Below are 14,603 nucleotides of genomic sequence, written 5' to 3' on the forward strand. Positions count from 1 at the left end.
AACTACAAAATTTATTTATTTTGTAATCCATATGTATTGATAGTTTTTTCACTAAAATTGATAAAGGGGGGGATTGTTAGAGCATTGCTCGGTCGAACTCGCAAGCATTGTTATCTCAAGCTTGTTTTTCAAGTTTAGTTGTCAAAACTATAAGTCTTGATTTCTAGTCTACTTATATCTATGTCTCAGATTAGGATAAAATGTGTAGCTGAGCTTTAGACTTCACGGTGTTCATCGATTGAAGACGAAGAACTACTAAAGGTATGTGGAGACCTGAACTCATATATCACTCAGAAGTATATTTCTATTCTATTTCCTTCATCAACAAAAGGTATGTGGAGACTTGAACTCATATATCACTCAGAAGTCTATTTCTATTCTATTTCCTTTTGAGATAAAAATCGTATAGTTATATAGACTTTATATTATACACATTCGATAATTCGAGCTGAGTTTAACTCGCTTACATATTTCTCGAAATATGTATTGGTAAGCTTTCGTTTTAACAAAGTTCAACTTTATTCTTGACGAAAGTCAAAAGATGATCATGTGAAAATCTCCTGGTAACATCTTACATGATTTGTATGAGACAGTCATTTGATGTAGACTCAGAATGTTTCGTATTAATCTATTCATCACTTGAAAATTAATTTGAAGCTAATAGTTTGTGTGAGACAGTTATTCCCATCTTCCAAGAATGCTTCAATGATTAATATAGAGTATAGGACGATTAACCATTGATTGGATATAGCACATTATGCGTACTTGTGTGCTAACTATTGCAAGTTAGTCAAAGTCCGTGAACCATAGTATGCTTACCTATATGCGCACTGGTTTGATAGTTAAAGTCCGAAAACTTAGTATGCATACCCATATACGTACCAGATTAAAGTTTAAGTCTGGGATTCTAACTGAGTTTGGTCACGTATGATAGTATGCGTACCCGTTCGTATAATGGCGAACCTAGACCAAGTCCGGAACTCTAAGTATGCGTACCTGAAAATGCGGGGGTCTAACAACCACACCCAATAATTCGTTTGGCAATCTGAGAGGACTTACTCCAATACACTTTCCAGAGAATCAACTAGACAGTCAAACTCAATCTAAAATAAAGTATATCAAAGAGTTTAATATCTCTAACTATTAATTCAATCCGCAATCACCACATAGAAATTTGCGAGCCCGATTGAATAAGAAGAGTAACTTGAACGGTACCAAAGACCAATGTTCAAGTGTCAATCAATATAAATCAACAACCAAAGGTTGGATATTCTAATTGTTTGATATTAACGCACAACCTGTGATATTTCAATTATATAGCAAAATATAATGCGGAAAAGAAATAACATAGACACCAGAATTTTGTTAACGAGGAAATCTCAAATGCAGAAAAACCCCGGGACCTAGTCCATATTGAACACCACATTGTATTAAGCCGATACAGACACTAGCCTACTACCAATTAACTTCGGACTAGACTATAGTTGAACCCTAATCAATCTCACACTGATTCAAGGTAAAATTGTGCTCCTTACGTCTCTGATCCCAGCAGGATACTACGCACTTGATTCCCTTAGTTGATCTCACCCACAACCAAGAGTTGCGATGACCCAAAGTCGGACACTTGATAGACAAATCCGTCTCACACAGAAAAGTCTATAGGATTGAATAAATCTGTGTCCCACAGAAATACCCAAGAGTTTTTGTTCCGTCTTTTGATAAATCAAGGTGAACATGAATCAACTGATAAACCAGACTTATATTCCCGAAGAACAACCTAGTATTATCAATCACCTCACAATAAACTTAATCGACTAGCGAAACAAGTTATAGTGGAATCACAAACGATGAGACGAAGGTGTTTGTGATTACTTTTCTATCTTGCCTATCGAAGATATAAAATCTCGAGCGAATTATTTCAATTGTACTCAACACGATAGAAGCATCAAGATCAGATCACGCAACTACAAAGATAATAGTTGGGCCTGGATTCACAATCCCAATGAAGTCTTCAAGTCATTAACCTACAGGGTCTCGAGAAGAAACCTAAGGTTAAAGGAGAATCGACTCTAGTTATGCAACTATTAAAACACACGAGGTGTGGGTATTAGGTTTCCCAGTTGCTAGAGTTCTCCTTTATATAGTTTTCAAATCAGGGTTTGCAATCCAAGTTACCTTGGTAATAAAATATCCAATAATCACCGTCAAACGGAAAACCTGATTCAACCAAGCTAATATCTTTCAACTGTTAGATCCAACTTAGCTTGTTACACACAAATGAAATGTACCCTTATTTAGGTTTATGTAACCGTACCTAAACATGTACACCATGTTGGTTCACAAATAGTTAACTGAGGTTAGCCATATGATTACTCTCATATCAACCTTATTCATCTCAACCATAACTAGTTCAAATGACTCAAATGAAACTAGTTAAAGAGTTGTTCAATTGTTATAGAAAACACAATTGAAACCAAATCGGTTTGATTCACTTGAATAAATCATGAACATTATAGCCACGGTTTGCAAAGATTGCATTCCTTATGATTTAAATGTTTAAGTCCATGAACTGACCGATTTGACAAAGTAACCATCTTAAGTATGTGTACGGGTATGCGTACTTAAGCAACCAGTTTTGAGTTTGTTAAGTTTCCAAACTCAGCAGAAATTTTTGGTTCGAAAACTTCCGTTAGTATGCGTACGGTTATGCATACTTAAACTGACTAGTTTAGGAGTTTGTAATTCCCAAACTCAGCAGATATTTTCTGTTCGAAAACTTCTGCCAGTATGCGTACGGGTACGCATACTTATCTTGTCTCCTTCACCATATGCATACACTTGGTTCCCGATTTGTGGATTTATACACTAATGTGCGAACACACTATATATGCTTATATCCAAACATGGTTACATTCTCAACTCTTTATTTCAATCATTGAAACATTCTTCTATAATGACAAAAATAGCCGTTTTCACACATTATTAGCATCAAAGAAATTTTCAAGGTATTGAAATAATCATTATCGAAACATTCCAAGCATACATCAAATGATTGTATCACACAAACCATGTAAGATGTTACTCAGAAATTTTCTCATGATATAAGATGAACTTGGTCGAAGCGAAAGCTTACCAACACATATTTCGAGAAATATGTAAGCGAGATCTACTCAGCTCGAAATCTCAAATGTGTATAGAGAAAACTATACTGTAACACGACTTATGTCTCAATATAGGAGATATTAGAAATAGACTTTCCAAGTGATAGATGAGTTCAAGTCTCCACATACCTTTTGTCGAAGAAGTTCCACAAGCTCCCCTTAGTAATTCTTTGTCTTCAAGGGATGAACTCTGTGAAATCTAAGCTGAACTACACTATCCATGTCCTAGTCCGAGACATCTATAAATAGGCTAGAAATCAAGACTTATAGTTTTGATCACTAACATTGACAAACATGCTTGAAATAGTAACGCATGCGAGTTCGACCGAGCAGTGCTCTAACAGTACCAATTTGCATACTTGAGAGGATTGAGTTCTAAAATCGGTTTGTTCATGAACAAATACATTTATATATTAAGGAATGCAATTTTTGCAAACCCTGGCTATAATGTTCATGAATTGATTCAAGTGAATCAAAATAGGTTTTGTTTAAATTGTGTCTTGTATACTTTTATGATAATATAAATAATTGAAAAACTCCTTAACTAATTTCATTTGAGTCATTTGAACTAGTTGTGATTAAGATGAACAAGGTTGATATGAAAGTGTTCATATGGCTAACTTCGGTTACCTATTGTTGAGCTAACCATGTGCACATGTTTGGGTACGGTTACTCATACCTAAAGGAAGTCACATTTCATTTGTGTATAACAAGCTAAGTTCGATCTAACAGTTGAAAGATATTAGCTTGACTCTAATAAGGTTTTCATCCAACGGTGAATATTGAATTCTTTGTTACCAAGGTAACATTGATTGCAAACCTTGATTTGAAGACCATATAAGGGAGAACTCTAACAACTGGGAAACCTAATCCCCACACCTCATGTGTGATACTAGTTGCTATTAGAGTCGATTCTCCTTTAACCTAGGTTTTTCCTAAAACCATTATAGATTAACGACTTAAAGACTTCATTGGGATTCTGAAGCTAGACCCAACTATTTTCTCCGTAGTTGCGTGTTCTGATCTTACTTTGTTCTATCGTGTTGAGTACTATGTTCTCTGAGATTTTCTTGAGATTTAGTCTCCGATAGGTAAGATAAAAAGTAATCACAAACATCTTCGTCTCATCGTTTTTGATTCCACAATATCTTGTTTCGCTTCCATACGATTAAGATTATTGTGAGGTGATTGATATTACTAGGCTGTTCTTCCGGAATATAAGACCGGTGTATCAATTGGTTCATGTTCACCTTGATTTATCAAACGACGAACAAAAACTCGTAGGAATTTTTGTGGGAGACAGATTTATCAATTCAATGGACTTTTCTGTGTGAGACAGATTTGTTTATCAAGTCTTCAACTTTAGTTCGTACCAACTCTTAGTTGTGAGTGAGATCAGCTGAGGGAATCAAGTGCACAGAATCCGACGTGGTTCAAGAGGCGTAAGGAACACGACTGTACCTTAATCAGTGTGAGATTGGTTAGGGCTCAACTACATTCTAGTATGAAGTTAACTTGTAATAGGCTAGAGTCTGTAGCGGCTTAATACAGTGTGGTGTTCAAATCTGGACTAGGTCCCCGGGTTTTTCTGCATTTGCGGTTTCCTCGTTAACAAAATTTCTGGTGTCTGTGTTATTTCTTTTCCGCGTTATATTTTTATATAATTAAAATATCACAAGTTGTACGTAGTTCAATCAATTGATGAATCCAACCTTTGGTTGTTGATTGAAATTGATTGACGCTTGGATATTGGTCTTTGGTTCCATCCAAGTTATTTCTCATATTAATCCAGCTCATGGATTTCTATCTGTTTGATATCAGATTGATTTGAGAAATTGAGATATAACTCTTGGATGTAGTTTCCTTGATTTATTCTGACTGTCTAATTGATACTCTTGGAAATATATTGGAGTTAGTCCATACAGATTGCCTAAACGAAATATTGGGTGTGGTTGTTAGACCCCCGGTTTTTCAGGATTAATACCCAACAATTCTAATCACACTAAAACTTCTTCCAATTCCAAATTACAAACTTAATGTAGTAAGCAATCACACAAAACCTCTAATTTTATAAATGAATATGAAGTGGTACCTCAAATTCAGTTTCAGCGTCTTTCACAATTCCATCTCTTAACAGCAGCAATTATATTTTCATCATCAAAATTAGATTTATAAACAGATCCAAATCCACCCTCACCATAAATATTACTCTCATTAAAATTTTCAGTTGTTGTTTTCAATAACTAATAGCTCAATCATTGAAACATATCCCTTTTTGTCACACATCTTCATTTAACCAAACTTACCCAAAACAGGACCTAATGATAACACTTTCATGCCATCCTCATAACAAAATTTGCAACAAAGAAAATGTAATGAAATCGGAATCATCAGTGAAAATGTCTTTTTTTTTCAAGATTAGGATGAAAAAAACCCCTTTTGGGTTTTTTAGGATCAGAGTGTTGGGATATATGCCGCTAAATCCGCAAACAATAAGAATGACACAATTTCACAAAACACAGTAGACAGAATAATCGGTGTTATTAGCATTTTGTTGTTTAATGGATAATCATGTATTGTATCTCTTAGATTCGGATGAGGAAGAACGAGAACGATTAGTTTCCCTTGGTAAAACTTGAATACTGGATTTCTAGTTGGCAGTGATCATGCAGGTGGACTGATGGAGGAGTTTCAAGGTTGTAATGGAGGTGGGTGAAGGAATCTGGAGAAAAACTGAAACAGAACTTGACGGTGGCATTTGGGCTTATCTGGTCAATCTTAACCATACATGTTTTCACAGAAAGTAATGACAAAGTTGGTAAAATAAAAGGAAACTTGAGTTTTAGTTGGACATTTACGTATTTAACCTATTTATATAACGGTCATGGCGGTCAAGTTGGAGCCTGTGACCCAAACTCTAATTAAAAAAATTTGTGATCCAAATGCAACTCTGGTCACTTTTTTGTGACCCGAAGTCAAAATATCCCTTAAATTAACATCAAATTGCTTTTAGTTCTTTAGAATACTTGCCAAACCAAAAAATTATTATACACGGTTCCAGAACTGGTCCATAGTATATATTTTTTTATTGTATATTCAAGACCTAAAAGTGTTTGTTTGATTCTCAAGATATCTTAGCTTGAATTCGAAGCAACCTCTAGCCTTTGAAAACTATAAATTGAGAAGCTCTTTTAACTTGGAAAATCAGTCCCAAAAGATTTATGTCTTAGTTGATTCAATAGTCGTCCTCTATAGACCTAGGTTTCCTTTGAGAAACATAATTAACTCTACGACTTAAATACTTCGCCTTGGGGATTCGTGAAGCTAGGTCCGACTATCTTTACTTTGATAGTTCGTGTATCCTGGTCTTGTTTTTCTATTATCGAGATTTTCTTAGTCTCCTTCAGGCAAGATAGATAGTAATCGCAAAGTTCTCTTCATCTCAGATTTTGGGATCCCTTAAGATAAATATCTGAAAACTGATCTTAGTTGATCTTTTAAAGATTATTCTTGAGAGGTGGTTAAGAATCTAGGCTGCTGTTGGGAGTCGTAAGTTCTGCATTTGTGAGGTTTACTAACTTTGTATATCACAAATAGATTTCATTTCCTCACCTTGATCTTTGATTTAAACGAAAATAAAATAAGCTCATCTGTTAGAGGCAGATTGGTATCAAAAGTCTTCACTTCGTCTGAAACAACTCTTAGGATGTAAAGGACGTCCGCTAAAGGAATCAATTGCGTAGATCCTTACGAGGTTCGAGAAACGTAATGAGCGAATCGCTTAGAGGGTGGATTCGTCTCAACTACATTCCAGTCCGAAGTCTGATAGTAGGCTAGTATCTGTAGCGTCTTAATTACAGTTTGGTGTTCAAATCTGGACAAAGTCCCGGGGTTTTTCTGCGGTTGCGGTTTCCTCATTAACAAAACTTCTGGTGTCTTATGTTTTTCATTTTTCGCATTATATTATTTATATTTATAATTGGATTTACGCTAGTTGTACGTATTCAATCCTAGTAGATAGGTCCATCTAATTGTGATCGATTGCGAAACTCGTTTCTTGTAGAATTCGTATCTCGAAAGATAGATAACAAGTTTAATTACTTTGTAGAGTTCCGATTGGATTATTTGGATATGACTAGATTTATCTTGGATATTGATTTTTCAGATCATCCAAGTACTCTTTTCTTAACAATCAGGTTCGCAGACTATTGTCTATATACATACTGATTGAGAAGCAATAGAGATGTAAACTTTATATTCATATTTTCAAGGATCATTCAGTTGGTTTACTTGCAATTCTATTAGGTTTGGTCCATAAAGGTTGCTGAACGAAAAAGTGGTTGATAAGTGCATATTTTACATATATTTTAGTGTTCATTCCATGCCAGTAATTTCTTATTTTATTGCGGATTATTGTATATTACGTTTTTTTTTTGTGGTTCATTAGGTGAATCATCCAAAAGAAGTGAATTGGCACTTAATTGTGCAATACAAGAATTTAGCTACAAGTGGAGAAAGGCCAAAGGAAAAGTGGAACTCGTAAGAATCTAGAAGTTCTCACTATCGTCTCGAAGAGAACGGAAAGACGAAGCTAATGGCGAAAGAATGAAGTCATTCCGAAGTCGTATGAAGATTTTATGAGTGTTTGAAGCAAAGCAAAGTTGCGAAATTATGCACACGCATAGAATTAATAAGCGTACAGGTTTGCGTTACTCAAGGCAGCCACAAAAAGAAACTGAATTATCAGTCTTGCAAGACTGACAGTTGAATTGGGATGTTAAAGGCACCTGTACTATTGTTCAAGGCACTTCATCTTCTTCCAATTATTATCACAGTCGGTGCAGGGAGTTTATTCAAACCCAGATAAACTGGTATAGTGGAGATGGCTATCGAAGAAGAATGTCTGCCATTGAGGTGAAGCATGAAGAAGCTGTTGAGGATCTCCACCGATATAGAGAAGTGAGACAAGCTCGAGATAAAAAAATAGGGAAGGAAAAGTCTGTTATGGGATTGTGGTGGTGTTTGTTATACCATAGTCTGGTCAGTTGAGATGATGGAAAGAATTTCAGGGGAGCTTCAACTGAGTGGGGCAGTTAAGAAGAGATGGGAAAAGAGGTTGGGAATAAATAACAAGCTAGCTTGGAGCTGTATTTGTACAACGAGAATATAGAGTAATGTGATGATGGTTCTCGGCGACGAAGGTTGCTTGATGATGCTATTATACGATATGGATATGAGTGATGGAAGTGAGTTGTCTGCTATCAATGAAACTCGAGTAGGAAAACATGGATGTGTATTGTTTTACTAGGATACGAGTCAGCGAAGGAGTATGAAAGATGGAGTGAGAGTTTGAGCTCGACTAAGAGAAAATACTGAGGCTGCTGTTTATGGACAAGTAAAAGAAGAAAAGTCAGGAAAGCATATGTACGGAAAACCCAACCGTATTGACTCTCAGGGAAGGAAAAGAGGAGTAAACTATTTTGACAATGACAGTTTTTGATTTCTCAACGATTACAATTTTTGGGAATAAACTGCTATTCCATAAGATTTTACTTAAGGATCGACTTACTTCCTTGATTGTATTGACTAAGGGGGAGAACATATCACCGTAGTATTATTGCAAACTTGTGGTGCAATTGAATTTCGAGGAAGGCAACAATACTATGTTTCTATATAACGACTATGGGTAGAGTGTATTTACCTCATTTATAAAATATCTAAACGAGTATTTCATAAATTGTTATCGTTATGGATCTTCAACAACAAAGTGTTGAAATAACACTTGCAGAACATTAGAAGAACTTGAAATACGAAGAATTCAAGAATTATGTTGAGGAACCAAGGAAATCAAGCATAGTGGGATTGAGTTGAAAAGTTTATTTATTATGTCCATATGTATTGAATAGTTTTGTCACTAAAATTGACAAAGGAGGAGATTGTTAGAGAATTTCTCGGTTGAACCCACAAGTTTTGTTATCTCAAGCATGTTGTCAATGTTAGGTGATCAAACCTATATCTTGATTTCTAGTCTACTAAGTCAAGTCTCGGATAGCTTAGAGTTATAGTTTAGTATCAGAGATCACACTTAAAGAATGAAGATCGACAAAGACATTAGGAGAACTTTTGTATCAGGTCTGTGAAGATTGAATCATTCTATTTTACTCACTATACCATCGTTCTATCTATTGAGAATATGTCGTATGACTTATGGTAAAATTACACAGAAGAAGTTCGAGTCAAGCTTGTCTTGTGAAAAATCTCGAATATGATTTAGAAATTAGATGTTCAAAGGTCCTTAAACAATATTAGTTCTATGAATTAGTTTGTGGATCAGTTCAAAATTGTCGATGCAAATGATCATATCATTTGGGAATGTTTCAAACATCATAAAAGAGAGTGAAAAGACGAGGGTACCCAAATATACCTCAATCTAAAACTTTTCCACCTATAAGTCCTTTCTCCGAAAAAGTGATTATTTATGGACTGAGTCGAGACAGTACAACTAATCGGTTCACACTTCGTGTGATCGTCTATGGATACAAGATCGAGACAACACGAGAACAAGATAACTTGTGTGATTGACTATGGATACAAGATCGAGACAATACAACAACGAAGTATGTTTACTTGATAAAAGGTTCGGACTTAACCAAACATAATAGGATTGCTATCAAGTAAATAGGAATGAACGTTTGTGTAATTTACTTTAAATTATAATAACAATAATTATAATTGCAGAAAATAAAAGTAAATGACACGGCAAGATTTTGTTAACAAGGAAACCGCAAATGCAGAAAAACCTCGCGACCTAGTCCAGAATTGAATACTCTCAGAATTAAGCAGCTATAAAAAATCAAACCAACTTTGTATAGTTGAGACCAAGAAACTAAACCTATAGTTCACCAAGTTCCCTCAGTATTCCTGCGCCCCCAACTTGCAATGAGTCACGCACTTGGAACAATTCCTTTGGTTCGTATTCCAAACAGTAAAGAAACAACAAATCTATTCGGTAAAAACTCTTTTCAAACAACGTGATATGAGTTTGACAAAAGGCTCTTTCGTTTATCCCAATAAACTCTTTTGTCAAGTTTTTCAACAACTACCAAAGTAATTGTTAAGATTATGCAATCAATACTATTAATCACCAAGAATTGTATTGATGCCGATCTACTCAACTAATCAATCCAATCTATCACAAAGATAAACCGATTATAGTTTGATCCCTTTCCAGCCGAAACAAGTTTTGTGCACACCAATTTATGAACCCAAATATCTTCTTTGTCTTCAAATCTTCTTTGATCTTCAATAAACACCTGCACACAAACAACTTGAATCTCTTGTGATCAATCACACACAGAACGGAGTCTGTTAACGATGGATTATCACAAGACGTCTTTAGATCTACAAACAGTTCTAAAGATCCCCGTCGACACTTCGATCTAGTTTGAGCGAATCTTATATCAGAAGAGAAGATTCTCAAGCATAAACAAACTAGGTGCAATCAAAGTTCAACAACCGTTAGTCAATCAAATCAATCGAAAACTAATAATAAACTGCAATTATATAGTTTCCCACCAACGGTACTCGTAGAGCTTCGCAATCCCAAAGAAGTCTTTAAAACGAGCGGTCGTAAGAGATTTCGCCTAACTAGGGTACTTTCCTCTCCGAATAGATGGCTCCACCATTAACAACACAACTAGGTAGTTTTGCTGGCTCTGAGGATTAGTATGCTTGAAATGCAAACTTCAGTATTTATAGACAAGGAAGTTTGGACACCAAGGAATTTCCAAAACTGAATATTCTCAAAGATATGCAATAAGGGGAAAAACGGTTTTCATAATTCCTGGAAATGTTTTGCCCAAATATTGATCGAAATCTCAGTAGAAAATCTCCAACTAGTAAATGCACATTACTAATTTTTACTTTCTAAAGATATGCATTTTAATTGCTGAAAATTAAAAACATATAAAACTAAAAGCCTTAATTAAAAGATTCTCAATTTATTTCGATCCGGGATTCTCCTTTAGCTATTAAGGAATATCTTTGAACAATAAAAGATAAGAGTTATTGCATATGTTCAAAGTATATCGACATCTTTACTTTGTAAATCCTTTTTCATATTTACAATCTTGGAACCGATTTTCCACACTTCCAAACAAGTTTAGAATTGGTTCATCTGACTTCCAAGAACTATGTGATTGATTATCCTATCAAATCACCATTAATGGGTTTCACGGTTCTACCTCAAAGTGGGTACTAGGATCGGTCACACTAGTTACCATAAAATGGCTAACTAAGTACTAGGATCGGTTACCACTTCTTATGGTAAAACTTGTGATCAGTTGACCAAGTTATAGGATCGGTTACACCAACTTACTAAAACTTGTTAAACCTCCTACAAGGATTGATTACACTCTCTTGTGGTCGGTCACACCTCTTACTAGGATCGGTTACCCAATGGCTAGTATTTAGTCACACCAATTTCAAGATATCGATCTTACCATCTTAGGTGATTACTTAAAATCGGTTTCACTAATAAAAGTCATACCAATACAAAAGTCAGGCCTTGTGAATAGTTTTACCAAGATACATAAACAAGTTATGAGCGGCTATACTAAACACACATATTGGTAATTCAAAAGATTTGTAGTGAATAACAATACCAATAACCCTAGCGATTTCCCTTTCGATTCACAAAAGTTTATGAATTTACTTCTTTTAAAAGAATGTAAAACATTGTTTCCTAGGACGAAATCTTCACCCATACCCATACATAATCACAATAGCATTCATACGATTATGTCGATGTCTTATATACGAAGTTCAAAAGATAGACGTTATACTTCGTATTGTAATTCCTTAATATATGTCTAACTAGAGTACAATATTCACATCTTCGCAGTTATGTTTTCAATATGCACGAATTGAAAGATACGTTAGGAATGAAAAAGTTCAAGTCAAATATTACTAACCTCAAGAAGAAGGATGAGCGTCGATGTAGCTCTTTACTTCTTCATATTCTTCAAGTCTTCACATAATACTTGTAGGTCTCATATCCTAGTAACTTTCTATCTAGCCTATACGAAATTGACTCTAGCATATAATCAAGCGACTCTTTAAATGAGTTTTGGTTCACTAAAATATGACAACCAAACTTGACATACCAACGCTTGGTGGGTTCAACCGAGCTATGCTCTAACAGAGGAAAATATGTACTTACTGATATTTTAACTCAGGGTAGGTTGGAGAGCCAGTTCGCGAACCATATATATCTGGATATATAAATACAAGAAGGTTGGTGAACCAGTTTGCAAACCGCAAGTGCAGTTGGGAACACAATTCACGAACCAGTTGGCGAACCGTGATGAAATTAATTTTATAAGTTGGATAAATAGGCTAGCAGTTGGCGAACTCGGTTCACGAACTGTGGTCAACTGAGTTCGGTAGTCTAGTAGGGTTGGCGAACCCGATGCACGAATCGTAGTACCCCGACTCGTGAATAAGCCATGCAGTTGGCGAACCATTGTACAACTGTCCCGATAATGTTTAACAGATGCTCAAAGACTTATAATTTTAATATGTTTAACATTGCTAGAACTCTCTTAAACACTTCTATGACTTCATTGATCACTTAAACACTTATGTGTGTGTGTCATGATTAACTTCTTAGGTGTTTAAATGAACATTAAATAACTTTCAGTTCTAAATTTAGCTAACTTTCCAAACCACAATCATTATACGCGGTTCCATAACCGAACCTATATGTATAGTCTTCTATTGTATTTTGAAGAGATAAAGTATCTGCTTGATTCTCAAGTTATCTTAGCTTAAATTCTATTCTAACCCTGGTATTTGAAAAGTACAAATAGAGCATCTTTGTCAACTGGGAAAATCAATCACCGACACTTTGTCTCCTAGTTGATTCTAGAGATCCTCTATTGACCTAGATTTCCTATGTGAAACGTTATTAGATCTACGACTAAAAGACTTCACTTTGGATATTCGTAAAGCCAGGTCCGACTATCTTTATCTTGATAGTTCGTGAATCCCGAAATTACTTTTCTGTTATCGAGGTTTTCATAATCTATTTCAAGCAAGATAAATAGTAATCTCAAAGTTCTCTTCATCTTATACTAAGTGATTCCCCAAGATAGATATCTAAAGAATGATCTTAGCTGATCGTTCGAAGATTATTCTTAAGAGTGGTTAAGAATCTAGAATGTTCTTCGCGAGTCGTAAGTTCCGGATTTGTGAGGTTTGCTAGCTTTGTCTATTGTAAACAGATTTCCACATCTTGATTTTTTGATATAAACGAAAATCGAATATGCTTATCTGTTAGAGCCATATTGGTATCAAAAGTCTTCACTTCGGCTGAAGCAACTCTTAGGTTGTAAAAGACGTCAGTTGAGGGAATCATGTGCGTAACGCTTTGCGAGGTTCAAGAGACGTAAAGAGCGCGACTGTAACTGAATCGCTTGGTGGATGGGTTTGGTATCAACTACATTCCAGTCCGAAGTTTGATAGTAGGTTAGTGTCTATAACGATTTACTACAATATGGTTTTCAATTCGGACGAGGTCTCGGGGTTTTTGTGCTATTGCGGTTTCCTCGTTAACGAAAATTTTGATATCTTGTGTTTTTCCTTTTTCGCATTATATTGTTTATCTTTATAATTATATTTACACAAGTTTGTACGTATCCAATCTAAGTAGACTCTTCCGTAAAATTGTAATCGTTTACAAGACTAGTTTCTTTTAAAATTCGTATCTTGAAAGATAGATAACATGTTTAATCATTTGGCAGAATTCCGATTGAATTATCTTTATACGACTAGATTGATCTTGGATATTGATTTTTGGGATCGTCCAAGTACTCTGCTCAACAATCAGGTTTACGAACTTTGTGTCTATATACTTACTGATTGAATAGAGGTTGAGATATAAACTTTATATACATGTTGTCAAGGATCATTAAGTTGGTCTACTTGCTATTGTATTAAGTTTTGTCTATACAGGTTGACGAACGAAAAAATTGTGTGTGTTTGGTATCCCCTGCGTTTTCAAAACACACGCGGAAGCAGATGAGCTGAAGATGTATAGTCAAGCAAATTCAAAGCTAGTCTTCATTATAAACACTATTTGCATCCAGTGCGGATGTTTACCTTAGTGAATCAAATGTATTACATATAAGTGATTCCTAATTTATATCTTGTATCACGACATAAGTAAGAGTTTTTTTTTTTTTGGTATTGTATCGGCCCAAAATCTCACTAATTGATCTTTATGGCGTTTCCTTTTCAAGTTGTTCCCTGTATCCAGAGATATATATTACAAACTATGGCCGGATGCAATTTTAGTTTGGACCTTATCATATTTGGTAGAACAGATTGCGAAATACAATTTGTTTCATTCCACTTCTCATAAAAGCAAAATTTGACTTATCT

Source organism: Papaver somniferum, chromosome 3 (genome assembly GCF_003573695.1).
Source record: "Papaver somniferum cultivar HN1 chromosome 3, ASM357369v1, whole genome shotgun sequence".
NCBI classification, from domain to species: domain Eukaryota; kingdom Viridiplantae; phylum Streptophyta; class Magnoliopsida; order Ranunculales; family Papaveraceae; genus Papaver; species Papaver somniferum.